A 14615-nucleotide genomic window follows, 5' to 3' on the forward strand; every position below is an offset into this window, starting at 1 on the left:
TTTTCCAGATCACCACCTACATCATATTCCACATCCTTGTCAAGACTATTCCCAGCTCCACTCACAATCACTACCTGATCCTCTTTCGTAAAATTCCTACATAACTCTGTTAAGTTAACACTCACCTGTGCCACCCCTGCACTAGGTTTTACAATGCTGATGACCTGGTACTCACTCCCCAATGCTTCCTGCAACTACTGGCCTGCACCTCTGCCATATGAACTACCTAACAGAAGAACCTTCTTCTTTCTATTTGGAACTGCAATTGTCTTAGTGCTGTTAACTGCTGAGGTTCGCTGCATATTTCCTACACATACAGCTACAAGAGGCTCCTCTCTGCTAAACTCTGACAGTTGGTCAGATCTGCTGGTTATATGCAAAGTAAAACTGTCTGAATTTCTCCTCCTCCCCCTAGCTGCCTTCTTACCAATTGCCGGTTCCCATTCCCCAGCATCCTTCTCTCTCCTCACCCTCTCTAGATCCTCATTTGCGTTTTTAGCAAATGCACATGAAGGGCACAGATCGTATGCTCCTGCTTCTCTGTTAACTTATTTCTGCTAAAAATTCTGCATTGCAAGGAGAGGATCTCGCTAGAATACCCAATGACTTCCACAGTGCATTCCCCCCCCCCCCCCCCCGCCCCCCCAACGGAAATACTTCAAACAAATCTCACACCACAACCCACCACTCACAAACTTACGACAGCCCAAATGTGTCACTCATGGTAAAATGTTAACAATTACTGAAAAAACTAAATATCTATGTTTCCTAAGTGCAATTACTATGGTAGAACAATTTAAAGAACTAACAATAGTGACCTCAAATTTTGCTCTCTACTAAGAAAGCAACTATTTCTAGTAATACTGCTAAACCACAACTAATACCAATACCACAAAAAGTCACACAATTTCTTGCTTAAAACCAAAAATTCAAGCATCCACCAGAACACTCAATGAAATTAAACACAGTGAACAAAAGATTTTACTGAAATATTTCACAAGAAACAGTGAGAAATACCAGCTGAAAACTACCGTACTAAATTTAATAAATAAATATAAAGCAAAAGCAACTTTATAAAATGTAGTGAACGATAGTTTATTAAACCGTTATTTCATCAGAAACAGCACAAGATCCCATTGAAAACGGCTACATTTAATAACCGAATAACAGTGCCCAAACAACTTTGTCAGTACTGAACTAAGAACCACTACAGATGCAACTACATGCTGCAAAATGTAAACACACTGCTAATATTTGGATGATGATTGAAAACTACTAAATTTAATAACCAAATACAATGCACAAACAACGGTGTCATTACTCAGCTTTAGAACTGCTGCAGTTACAATTGCACTCCGCAAAATGTAAACATGCTGCCGAGAATTCGATGAACTACATAAGCGCACTCACGAACAACAGAATCAATAACACAAAAGAAAGACCAAGGTGAATGAAAATCCACTAACAAATTATTTTTACAGCAAATATTAACATGAATAATAGTGAAAATAAGTATATGAAATCTAGAGCTTTATAAAATATTGGCAAGTGATTTGAACAGCGGTCCAGCACATGTGCTGATCTGATGACACTAGATAAAAAATCAACATGGTAAGAATAGTGTCTTTACTGCTGAGTTGTCCAGAAAAACGTGCTTTACATGTGCCCCACTTGATTAAGGAACACGGAACAAAGACTCTAACTCTGCCTCAGGTATCCGCCTGTACAACACCAGTTCTTACCGACATGAGGCATGGAATTGGTTGTTTCTCATGGGAGCAAGATAAAAAGGAAAGGCACACTGTTATCATGCTTCAGTACTGGTAGTGATGGACAGAGTTCAGAACTTGTGGGCACTAATGCTGCTTGGTTGAAATGTCTTGTGGTGTAAAGCCAAATTTACGTACCAGGCTGCATAATAGGTGTAGAGACAGCACAGCACAGATGAGTCTCAGTACTTACAATGAGCATCTCAGGTGCAAGTGCATTGCCATTTTGATACCATGAGGAGAAGACCAGGACTGAGCACAAGTCTAGGTCAGCAGAAGCCTTGCTAGGACTGAAGCTAATCTATTTGTCCCAGTTGCCAGTGACCATAGTAGGTGTGTATCTGGTCACACGGCAGAATCGATAGCTTGGGGCAGAAGCAGTCACACAAAGAAAAAACTTGCTGCGTTGGCAGGTGGCCATAGCAAGCTAGGAATGTATGGAACTGCTAAAATCATGGCCGGCATATAAATAGGGAAGGGGAAGGAAATATTATCTGAGCATCTTGCAGAAAGTGTAAGAGGATCCACAAGCATACAAGACAAAATCTCTGTGATTACTGGAGTCAAAGGGGCATGTCTTTTAGATTAGAGTCATGTTACAGTAGTGTTGGAAGAAATTATAATAGAACATGACTATAATATCTATAACAGTTTCCAGAAAAATAAAATTGAATTCATTCATCAGAACATTAGAGGGTTAATGAAACACAAGATAGATGACCTTCTTGTATGCCTATAAGATGTGAAAAATTCTGAAGTGGTAGGGTAGATGTTCTGTGCCTCTCTGAGCACCACATAACCATAGGGACAGAGAAGCTAAATATCAGGACATATAGACTAGCATTCATTTTCTTGTAGAGTTAACATGGAAAAAAGAGGTGTTCCAAATATGTAAAAGTTGGTCACAAAGTCAAAAATATCGAAACAAATAGTTTTTCTGTTGGACAGAACCAGCATGTGCTTGTGCGTTGATACTACAGTATACTTCTCTGATAATTGTAACAACCTACAGATCCCCTCTAGGAAACTTTCATCTATTTATGAAAAATCTAAATGCATTATTGACCTGCCTGTCAGACAAGAAGAAACAATTAGTAGTTTGTGGAAATTTCAGTGTAGATTTCTTAAACATACAGAAAAAAATGAACTAGAATCATTATTTGGGTGTTTCAAAATAAATTCAGTAGTCAATTTTCGAACTTATGCAACAAGTTAGCAGGACACTGACTGATACACTTTTATAGACAGTGTTAAGGCTGAAATAATTAATGTGTACCCTGTTAATGGACTATCTGTTCGTGATGCACAATTTATGCAAACAAACGATATGGCACCTTACAGCGCTGAGATAAGTTTGTGCAAAGCAGTGAGTCTTATTAATGAAAACAGGATGCAACATTTTAAGAGTAAGTTAAAAGGGGTGGTTTGGGATGAGTTATATATAGAAAGAGAGGCTAGTGTCATATTCAATTTATTCTGTAGTAAATTTGTGTCAGTATTTGAAAGTTGCTTTCCTAAAAAATTATCCAGAAGATCCTTTAAAAGAAAGTAACCCATAGATAATTAAGGGAATTAAAATCTCTTGTAAGAGGAAGAGATAAATTTATATAAAGGCAAGAGTAAGTCAACACCTTACATTACTTGCACACTACAGAAATACTGTAGTATTTTAAGAAAAGTCATTAAAAGTCCAGAAGTATGTATGTCATGATAGAAATAAATAATACAGATAATAATATTAAAACTATATGGGATGTTGTTTCTGAAACGGGTGACAAGACAGCCAGTCAGTGTGCAAGATATCACATCAGTTAAAGTAAATGACAATATGAAGACTGATAAGTCCTTAGTTGCAAGGACTTTTAATGCTCACTTTCTAAATGTAACATCAAAAACAGGATTAAATATTCTAGTTGAAGAAGCAAGAGAATATATTAAAAATATCCTACAAAACTTTAAGAGTGTAGGAGTTGCACCAGTATCCTTCACTGAAATTAATAGAATTATAAAATTCTGAAAAATAAAAGCTCTTATGGTGCAAATTAATTCTGAAAGTTGTTCCAACTTAATAAGTAACATTCTTTTCCAGAGGTTGCCCCTCAGTCTGCAAGATCCGGGCGGTTGCAGAGGGTGGGCTTACTGGTAGTTGGGAGCTCCAACGTCAGGCGCGTAATGAGGCGCCTTAGGGATATGGCAGCAAGAGAGGGGAAGAAAACCAATGTGCACTCCGTGTGCAAACTGGGGGGAGTCATTCCAGATGTGGAAAGGGTCCTTCCGGATGCCATGAAGGGTACAGGGTGCACCCATCTGAAGGTGGTCGCTCATGTCGGCACCAATGATGTGTGTCACTATGGATTGGAGGAAATCCTCTCTGGCTTCCGGCAGCTATCTGATTTGGTGAAGACTGCCAGTCTCGCTAGCAGAATGAAAGCAGAGCTCACCATCTGCAGCATTGTCGACAGGACTGACTGCGGACCTTTGGTACAGAGCCGAGTGGAGGGTCTGAATCAGAGGCTGAGACGGTTCTGCGACCGTGTGGGCTGCAGATTCCCTGACTTGCGCCATAGGGTGGTGAGGTTTCGGGTTCCGCTGGATAGGTCAGGAATCTACTACACACAGCAAGCGGCTACATGGGTACCAGGGGTTGTGTGGCGTGGACTGGGCGGTTTTTTAGGTTAGATGGCCTTGGGCAAGTAAAGAAAGGGCAACAGCCTCAAAGGGTGTGGGGCAAAGTCAGGACATGCGGGGACCAAGCAGCAATCGGTATTGTAATTGTAAACTGTTGAAGCTGCATTGGTAATGTACCGGAACTTCAAGTGCTAATAGAAAGTACTGAAGCTGAAATCGTTGTAGGTACGGAAAGCTGGCTGAAGCCAGAGATAAATTCTGCCGAAATTTTTACAATGGCATAGACGGTGTTTAGAAAGGATAGATTGCATGCAACTGGTGGTGGCGTGTTTGTCGCTGTTAGTAGTAGTTTATCCTGTAGTGAAGTAGAAGTGGATAGTTCTTGTGATTTATTATGGGTGGAGGTTACACTCAACAACCGAGCTAGGTTAATAATTGGCTCCTTTTACCAAACTCCTGACTCAGCAGCATTAGTGGCAGAACAACTGAGAGAAAATCTGGAATACATTTCACATAAATTTTCTCAGCATGTTATAGTCTTAGGTGGAGATTTCAATTTACCAGATATAGACTAGGACACTCAGATGTTTAGGACGGGTGGTAGGGACAGAGCATCGAGTGACATTGTACTGAGTGCACTATCCGAAAATTACCTCGAGCAATTAAACACAGAACCGACTGGTGGAGATAACATCTTGGACCTACTGATAACAAACAGACCCAAACTTTTCGACTGTAAGCACAGAACAGGGAATCAGTGATCATAAGGCCGTTGCAGCATCCCTGAATATGGAAGTAAATAGGAATATAAAAGAAGGGAGGAAGGTTTATCTGTTTAGCAAGAGTAATAGAAGGCAGATTTCAGACCACCTAACAGATCAAAACAAAAATTTCTGTTCTGACACTGACAGTGTTGAGTGTATATGGGAAAAGTTCAAGACAATTGTAAAATGCATTTTAGACAGGTACGTGCTGAGTAAAACTGTGAGGGATGGAAAAATCCACCGTGGTTCAACAACGAAGTTAGGAAACTACTGCAAAAGCAAAGAGAGCTTCACTCCAAGTTTAAATGCAGCCAAAACCTCTCAGACAAACAGAACCTAAACGATGTCAAAGTTAGTGTAAGGAGGGCTATGCGTGAAGCGTTCAGTGAATTCGAAAGTAAAATTCTATGTACTGACTTGACAGAAAATCCTAGGAAGTTCTGGTCTTACGTTAAATCAGTAAGTGGCTCGGAACAGCATATCAAGACACTCTGGGATGATGATGGCATTGAAACAGAGGATGACACGCGTGAAGCTGAAATACTAAACACCTTTTTCCAAAGCTATTTCACAGACGAAGACCGCACTGCAGTTCCTTCTCTAAATCCTCGCACAAACGAAAAAATGGCTGACATCGAAATAAGTGTCCAAGGAATAGAAAAGCAACTGAAATCACTCAACAGAGGAATGTCCACTGGACCTGATGGGATACCAATTCAATTGTACACAGAGTACGTGAAAGAACTTGCCCCCCTTCTAACAGCCGTGTACCGCAAGTCTCTAGAGGAACTGAAGGTTCCAAATGATTGAAAAAGAGCACAGGTAGTCCCATTCTTCAAGAAGAGTCGTCGAGCAGATGCGTGAAACTATAGACCAAGTCGCTTTATTTGTTCATGAGACCCAGAAAATATTAGATAAAGGCTCCCAGGTAGATGCCATTTTCCTTGACTTCCAGAAGGCGTTTGATACAGTTCCGCACTGTGGCAAGTGCTCTACCGACTGAGCTACCCAAGCACGACTCACGCCCCGTCCTCACAGCTTTATTTCTGCCAGTACCTCATCTCCTACCTTCCAAACTTTACAGAAGTTCTCCTGTGAACCTTCTCATTCTGGAAACATTCCCCAGGCTGTGGCTAAACCATGTCTCCGCAATATCCTTTCTTTTGGGAGTGCTAGTTCTGCAAGGTTTGCAGGAGAACTTCTGTAAAGTTTGGAAGGTAGGAGACGAGGTACTGGCAGAAATAAAGCTGTGAGGAGGGGGCGTGAGTCGTGCTTGGGTAGCTCAGTCGGTAGAGCACTTGCCCACGAAAGGCAAAGGTCCCGAGCTTGAGTCTCGATCCGGCACACAGATTTAATCTTCCAGGAAGTTTCAGAACACAGCATGTTGTTCTCAATGGAGAGACGTCTACAGACGTTAAAGTAACCTCTGGCGTGCCACAGGGGAGTGTTATGGGACCATTGCTTTTCACAATATGACAATGACCTAGTAGATAGTGTTGGAAGTTCCATGCGGCTTTTCGCGGATGATGCTGTAGTATACAGAGAAGTTGCGGCATTAGAAAATTGCAGTGAAATGCAGGAAGATCTGCAGCGTATAGGCACTTGGTGCAGGGAGTGGCAACTGACCCTTAACATAGACAAATGTAATGTATTGCGAATACATAGAAAAAAGGATCCTTTATTATAGAGGAACAAACACTGGTAGCAGTTACTTCCGTAAAATATCTGGGAGTATGCGTGCAGAACAATTTGAAGTGGAATGATCATATAAAACTAATTATTGGTAAGGCGGGTGCCAGGTTGAGATTCATTGGGAGAGTCCTTAGAAAATGTAGTCCATCAACAAATGAGGTGGCTTACAAAACACTCGTTCGACCTATACTTGAGTGTTGCTCATCAGTGTGGGATCCGTACCAGGTCGGGTTGACAGAGGAGATAGATCCAAAGAAGAGCGGCACGTTTCATCACAGGTTTATTTGGTAAGCGTGATAGCGTTACGGAGATGTTTAGTAAACTCAAGCGGCAGACTCTGCAAGAGAGGCGCTCTGCATCATGGTGTAGCTTGCTGTCCAGGTTTTGAGAGGGTGCGTTTCTGGATGAGGTATCGAATATATTGCTTCCCCCTCCTTATACCTCCCGAGGAGATCACAAATGTAAAATTAGAGAGATTCGAGCGCGCACGGACGCTTTCCGGCAGTCGTTCTTCCCGCGAACCATACGCGACTGGAACAGGAAAGGAAGGTAATGATAGTGGCACGTAAAGTGCCCCCCGCCACACACCATTGGGTGGCTTGCGGAGTATAAATGTAGATGTAGATGTAGATATATACAATGCGTCACTGGCACAATGAATTTTTCCAGACAGGTTGAAATATGTAATTGTTACACTTCTTCATAAGAAAGGTGACTAGACCAACTTTAACAATTATCATCCAGTTTCCTTACTGGCATATTTTTTCCAAAATATTCAAAAAAGTAATGTAATCAAGGGTAGTTTCACACTTTAATTGGAAACGGTTTGGAAGTAGAAGTAATAAACTTCAAAATGCCACAGTTGTGTTAGTAGGACACTTATACACATTACCAGTTTCAGCAAACTATGTTGCCAACTTTGAATCTTATGCACTACACTTCAAAGACTCTAGTCCAGGTGTACAATAATTTGTGTCACATAATAAGAAACAGTCGAAGAATATGCATGGTATACTATACCGATATGTCAAAAGTAACAGTTAACATGTTAATATACTATGCCATGAATGTTTGCAGAATTTCTATTTATTATGTGATACAAATTATTGCACACAAGGACAAGATTCTTTGAAGTGCTGTGCGTAAGGTCTGAAGGTTGCTACCTAGTTCGCCAAAACTGTTTTCGTTTCAGTCTAGATCACAATCAGAGTGGAATACTGTCAAGCATATGGAAACAATCTACTTAGCATATCACAGTTTGAAATCGAGAAGGGTTGCTCAACTGACAATACTATTTACACATTAACTCATCAGATAGCACAACCCTTAATAATCATAAAAAAATCACCAGTCCTTATTTGTTGTGCTTTCTCCAAGTTGTTTGACTGCATAGATCATGTTACTCTCATAGGAAAATTCAGGTTCTATGGAATTTTTGACCTTATGCAGAGCTGGTTTGAAACATTTGCAACAAACAGAAAAAAAAGTTAGTGCTGAATAATTCAAATAATGCGTGAAGGATAGAAAATTTTAGTGACTGGGGAGAAATCACAAAGGTAGACCCACAGGTTTCAATTTTGGATCCATTCTTATTGCTTATATGCGTGAATGACTTTCCACGTAACATTCAACAAGCAGAATGGGAATTTTTGCAGATGTTACTAGTGTTATGGTAAATCCTATTAGAGAGAAAACAATAGAATTTTTGGATGTGTATGTTGTCAAAAACTTGAACTGGAAGCTATTATTGAGTTTCTCAAACAGGTAAATGCAGCTACTTTTGCTCTTTGTATAATTGCTAATCTCGGAAACAAATGACTCAACCTTCTCATAAATTTTGCATACTGTCACTCAATAATGTCTTCTGCAAACATTTTCTGGGTTAAGTCATCACTTACAAAGAAAATACTGAGTGTACAAAAGCGAGCGGTAAGAATAACATGTGATCTTCACCCACAGATGTCACGCAGGTACCTCTGCTAAGAGCTAGACACTTTAACTGCACCGTTACAGTATGTATATTTGTTAATTAAATTTGTCATAAATACTCTAGCCCAATTTGAAAAGAGCAGTAATGTCCATACCTACGAGCCATTATTAAAGCTCAAAAAGGAGTTCATTATGGAGCAACAAAAAATTTTTGATCATTTCCCCAATAACATAAAATGTCTGACAGGTAGTGAAGCAAGTTTTAAATCTAGCTTAAAATAATTTCTCTTGGACAACTCATTCTATTCCATTGATTAATTTGTGCTTAAAAACTGGTAGCCAGAAAAAAGCTTGTTTTGTTGCATGAGTAGGACTAAATATATGTGTTCATTAATGTTAAATCAAACAATGGAAAATCCAGGATGAAATGTGACAATATTATGAAATGGAAAGTTGCCACTCACCATATAGCAGAGATGCTAAGTCTCAGAAAGGCACAACAAAAAGACTGTCTCACTCAGCCCATAAGGCCTTCATCAAAAATCGACGACACACACACACACACAAATGCAACTCACACACACACACACACACAAATGCAACTCACACGCACATGACTGCAGTCTCAGGCAACTGTAGTCACATTGTGAGCAGCAACACCAGTGCATGATGGGAGTGGCAACTGGGTGGGGGTAAGGGGGAAGCTGAGGCAGGGAGGGGGAGGGATAGTAGGGTAGGTAGGAAGTATATCCTACATTCCCGTAGCCCTCCTGGCCTCAACTTTCGTTTGTCATTGTCCTCACTCATCTAGCCTCCCTGTTCCCATTCCAGCACTATACAGCCCTCATTCCATCATCGCACCCAGTCTTTTTACTTCTCTCCTTTTCCTATACCCCCCCCTCCCCCCGCCACCTCTCCCCTGTCCTCCATCTAACCTCCCGACTGCACATAGCTGCCCTACCCTCTGTCCACCTCATCCCTGCATGCCCTCCATCAGTACTGCACTTTCTGCCACCCCTACCCTGCTATCTCTCCCCCTTCCTGCCCCAGCCTCCTCCTTACCCCACCCAGTCACCACTTTAATCATGCACTGGTGTGCCGCTGCTTGCATTGTGGCTACAGTCGCCTGAGACTGCAGTCATGTGTGTGTGAGTTGTGTTTGCACGAATGTGTGTGTGTGTGTGTGTTGTCTATTTTTGATAAGGCCTTATGGGCCTAAAGCTTTATTTGTGACAGTCTTTTTGTTGTGCTTATCTGTGACTCAGCATCTCTTAGTGTATGGTGAGTGGCAACTTTCTTTTTCATAATATTGTTAATTAACAATAATGCTAATCGGGTATAAATATCCTGTAAACTGATTCATTCCATGTTATTTCAATAAAAGAATCGTTCAAATGATCTATGGAACATGTAACTAACTAACAAAGACCGATGTGCAGTGAAGGGCCGCCACAACATTGTTCAGCTGTGAGAGTGTCCTTGGTCTTCTCCTGTGGTCCTTGTGTAAGGTAAAGATGTTGTGCCACATTTCTTCTTTTGTTGCCAGTGGCTAAACAGAATCACCAAGAAGAATGCATACCTCTTACCAGAAGTTGATGACCTTTGATTGTCTGAAGGGACCAAAGTATCTCTCCACTACAGATATGACACTGGTTGCTTGCAAGTATACAGACCTGACTGAATAGGTGCCTTGTCATTCTTGCTCTTGTTCTAAAGTCCAGTTGTCAAGTGGTAGAAGCTCTAAGTGAACTTTAGATATCTCTACACACCAACTTCAAAACGTATTTTTGTTTTCTTCTCTTTTATTTACTTTTGATAATTATCACCTTTTTCATGTGTATTTAACTTCTCACTTGTGACAAGACATGTTAGTAAACTATATAAACTATGAGGAATCTAACTAAATTTAACAAGCGTCAGTAATTCATTATCCATACTCAGTAACTGTTCAGTTGGAAATTTACAAAAGTTACTGTATATAAGGCTGTCACTGAACTAACTAAATGATTGTTTAATATAGTGACTTTACTCAATTGTAGCTGTGTGCAGACTGCACTGTGGCTTTGTGCCCAGCAGGTATTTAAAGGTGCACGTGATACAGTAGAGTCCCAATAATCTGAACTAATTGGGACCGGATCTTTTTCGTATTACCGATTTGTTCAGATTAGCCGGAATTACAGTGACGAGTTTCTAAAATGAAGTATTGCAAGCAGATAAGTAGGTACATCGTGGTAACAAATGGGAACAAGTGTGGGAACAATGGCTCGCTCTCACTCCCTGCCCTTATTGTTGTGCATTGTTGAGACCTTTGTAGTGTCTGTGGTCAGTGCACTGCCAATTGGCTCACAAAGCACTTGGTTATGTTAATTATCAATTGCTGGCACGCATAACAGTTGTATTGCATTCGTTCAAGTGTAGTGGTGTACATATTTTTGTATTGAGTAAATGGAAACATACAATGTTAACACACAAAGAAAAACTGAATGCTTTGAAGCGGATAGGCAATGGTGAGAATGTATCTAAACTGTCAACGGAACTGGGTGTTGGTAAAGCAACCATTTGTGATTGGAAAAAGAACAGAGTGAAACTTTAACAGTCCTGCGCAACATCTTTGGGAAGAATACTCAAAATTCGGCAGACTTTGAAACAGTCTCAACACAATAAAGGAGATGAAGCTCTTTTCCTTTGGTTTACACAGGAAAGAGAAAGAGGAACTCCTTTGAGTGGAGCACTGGTTCAGGAGAAGGCTGTTTACCTGAACAAGTTAATGAATGGTGACTAGTCTTTTAGAGCAAGTACAGGTTGATTGGACAGATTCAAAAAATGTCATTGAATCCGTCAGCTAACAATTACTGGAGAGAAGCTTTCTCCTGACCGTGATGCCACGAAGGTATACTTGGGTGAATTTAAAAAAATGTTAAGAGAGGGAAAATATTCTGCCCAAAGAATTTATAATGCTGATGAGACTGGCCGTAATTTTAGGGCATTGCCAACAAAAAGCCTGGCATCAAAAGCAGAAGACCATGCTCCTGGTTTTAAAATGTGCAAAGATCGTATGATTATTAGTGTGCAGCAATGCTGCTGGTAATCAGAAGCTGCCTTTAATGCTGATTGGCAAATCTGCTAGGCCCAGAGCTTTTAAAAACTGCAAATGAAGTCCCTGCTTGTATATTATCGCAACCAGAAAAAGCATGGCTGGATGGATGGATGGTAAGCTGTTCAAAGAATGGTTTCACAGCCACTTTGTTCCCTCTGTTCAACAGTTTTCTAAGGAAAATCATTTGTCTCCCCATGCAATCCTTTTGATTGATAGCGCGCCATCTCACACCAGCACTGAGGAATTGTTTGATGGAGAAATTGTGGCAAAGTTTCTGCCGTTGAATGTAACACCACTTCTACAGCCAATGGACCAGGGCGTATACTGCAAACATTAAAACTGATTTACAGAAAACAATTTTTAAGAATGCTGATCCAAGATGATAGTTTTCCTTTAGTGGACAAAATAAAAATCACCAATGTGAAGGATGTTGTTTATTGGGCAACTGAGGCATGGCAGAATATTTCAGGAAATACTCTGAGAAAATTGTGGAGAAAACTGTGGACATCTCTTGAATTTCAGGACAACCTAATTGTAAATGAAGAGGAAAATCTTCTACAAATGATACAGACAATCCCTGGATGTGAAGAAGCTAGTGAAGGAGACATAAATGAGTGGATGGCAGTGGGTGGGGCATGTATGGAGAACCTTACTGACACTGATTTAGTTGCTGCTGTGACTCAAGACCAGGAAGAAATGGACTGCTGTGATGGAAGTGATGACGAGCCTGAAAGCGTCAAAGGAGAGCTGGTGCCACACAGTGACACAGCAGAAGCCCTTGACCACGCGCTACGTTATTTGGAGCAACAGCCCACTGCTACACCTACTGATTTGATGTTTATGAGACGGTGGCGCAAGTATGCGTTGTATAACAGACTGTCTTTATTACACCAAAAAACAATGACTTGAGTTTATGTCATCTAAAAAGTAGGGATAAAATGTCTGCTGTATTTTAGTAAGTTTGTCAGCTTTTCTTTCATTGTTATGCAATGTTTAAGCTTAATGTTTTCTTGTCAGTTTTTCTAATACATGTTTACTGTACTGTGTAAATTAAAATAGTGTGTATGTACAGCATTTTACCGCACAGTTTTCCATACTTGGACTAACATTTTTCATGTTTGGATTAACCAAACATTCAGATTACCAGGGTTCGGATTAGTGAGACTCTGCTGTACTGAAATTGCAAATTTTTTGAATGCAAATTTATTACACTTTCCACAAAAGAAATGAAAGCTGGAAAGTAGAGAATATGTATAAACATTAGAGAACAAAGTTATTGTGTTTAACTGTGGATTGTATAGTCTTCAATGGGACTTGATATATTTTATGTAGTGGAAGTTCAGATGTATACTTTTATCCCTGGGACTTATAAAAGCTTGCCAAGAAATTTGTGAATACTCAGATTTTCCAGTTGAGGTATTTCATTAATTAAAATGTTACTCTATTAAAAGTATACATCTTTGGAAGGAGAAAAATCAAGGCTGAAAGAGAGGGACACTGGATTTTTGAAAGAATTACATTCAAACATTCAGAAAACCAGCAATTTGGAATAGAGCTAACTTTTTAATTACATAGTTTTCATTAATAATGAGCTGTTTGGTAGAAAGAAAGTAATAAGGACTTTCAGGTAGTTGATACCAATAAAAGAATTCTGGGTCTTGGCATTCCTTGATTGCTCAGGAAATACAGGAGGTGAAAATATCACAAACTTGACTTATGCATTTAATTTTCCTTGGCATCAGATCCAATAGATTTCATTAATTGGCTTAGCTTTTTGTAGTAAACAGTCCACAGTGAATTTCTTTTATTTCCATTTCCTTGTTCATTGTAGGGTCAACTGTTCATATTTGCTCTATCACAGACTTATTATAAGTATTATAAGTAACTGCCGTCTTATCTTGAGCGCTGTATTCCTTGCACGTAATTTTCAACAAATGTGTGACACACACACACACAAACTCTTTAGAGCAGTGACATGTATCTGCTATTTAGAATTCATTGTACACACACAGACAAAAAAACACTGTATTGAATGAACAGCTGACTCAAACCCATTTCACTTGCCAGATTCGTCACGATCTCCTGTCGATACGCTACAATCTGTTTGTGCAAGTGTGAGTTGTGCCTTCAGATTTGAGCCTGCTCAAATCCCCAACTCCAACTTACAGGTTTTGCACATCTTACAGCAGTGCAAATCTTCTGTCCAAACACTACAATCTGTCTGTGCACATGTCCATAGACATTTGCATGGACAGATTGTTGCATGTGGACCAGACTTACGTTATACACAGCTGCTATTTTTCCCCTCGTATTTTATACTAAGAGTTGAATAACTTGACTGATTTATAGAACACTATCAGCAGTCAGCATACTAGAAATGTTATACTCTGTTTAAAATTTATATCCCTGGCCCAAATATTATGATAAATTGTGGAAGGAGTGATTAATAATGTACCCTTCTACTGCATTTTTGAATATCTTAGTATCTCCATTTTCCTGCCTGCTGTCTGCCCTCCAGGCAGGAAGTTGGAAAATCTCATATATTAAAAAGTAAAATAGAGAGAATGGAAGTTTTTGGAGATATGTCAACAATACATTTATGGTATGGCCATACGGGAGGGATGCTCTTGATCGTTTCCTAGATCATTTCAATTATCTGCATGTCAATATTAGGTTTATGGTGCAAGTAGAAAAGTATGGGAAACTTCGATTCCTAGAAGTCTTGGTTTACAGGAG

General features: G+C 39.9%; 1 protein-coding gene across 9 annotated transcripts in view; it reads left to right on the forward strand.

The window, feature by feature from the left end:
- The window catches only part of LOC126260868 (MAGUK p55 subfamily member 7), a 266432-nt gene that overhangs the window by 187670 nt on the left and 64147 nt on the right, over nucleotides 1–14615 (forward strand). The gene's annotated exons all lie outside the window — the stretch shown is intronic.

Source organism: Schistocerca nitens, chromosome 5 (assembly GCF_023898315.1).
Source record: "Schistocerca nitens isolate TAMUIC-IGC-003100 chromosome 5, iqSchNite1.1, whole genome shotgun sequence".
In the NCBI taxonomy this organism is placed as follows: Eukaryota; Metazoa; Arthropoda; class Insecta; order Orthoptera; family Acrididae; genus Schistocerca; species Schistocerca nitens.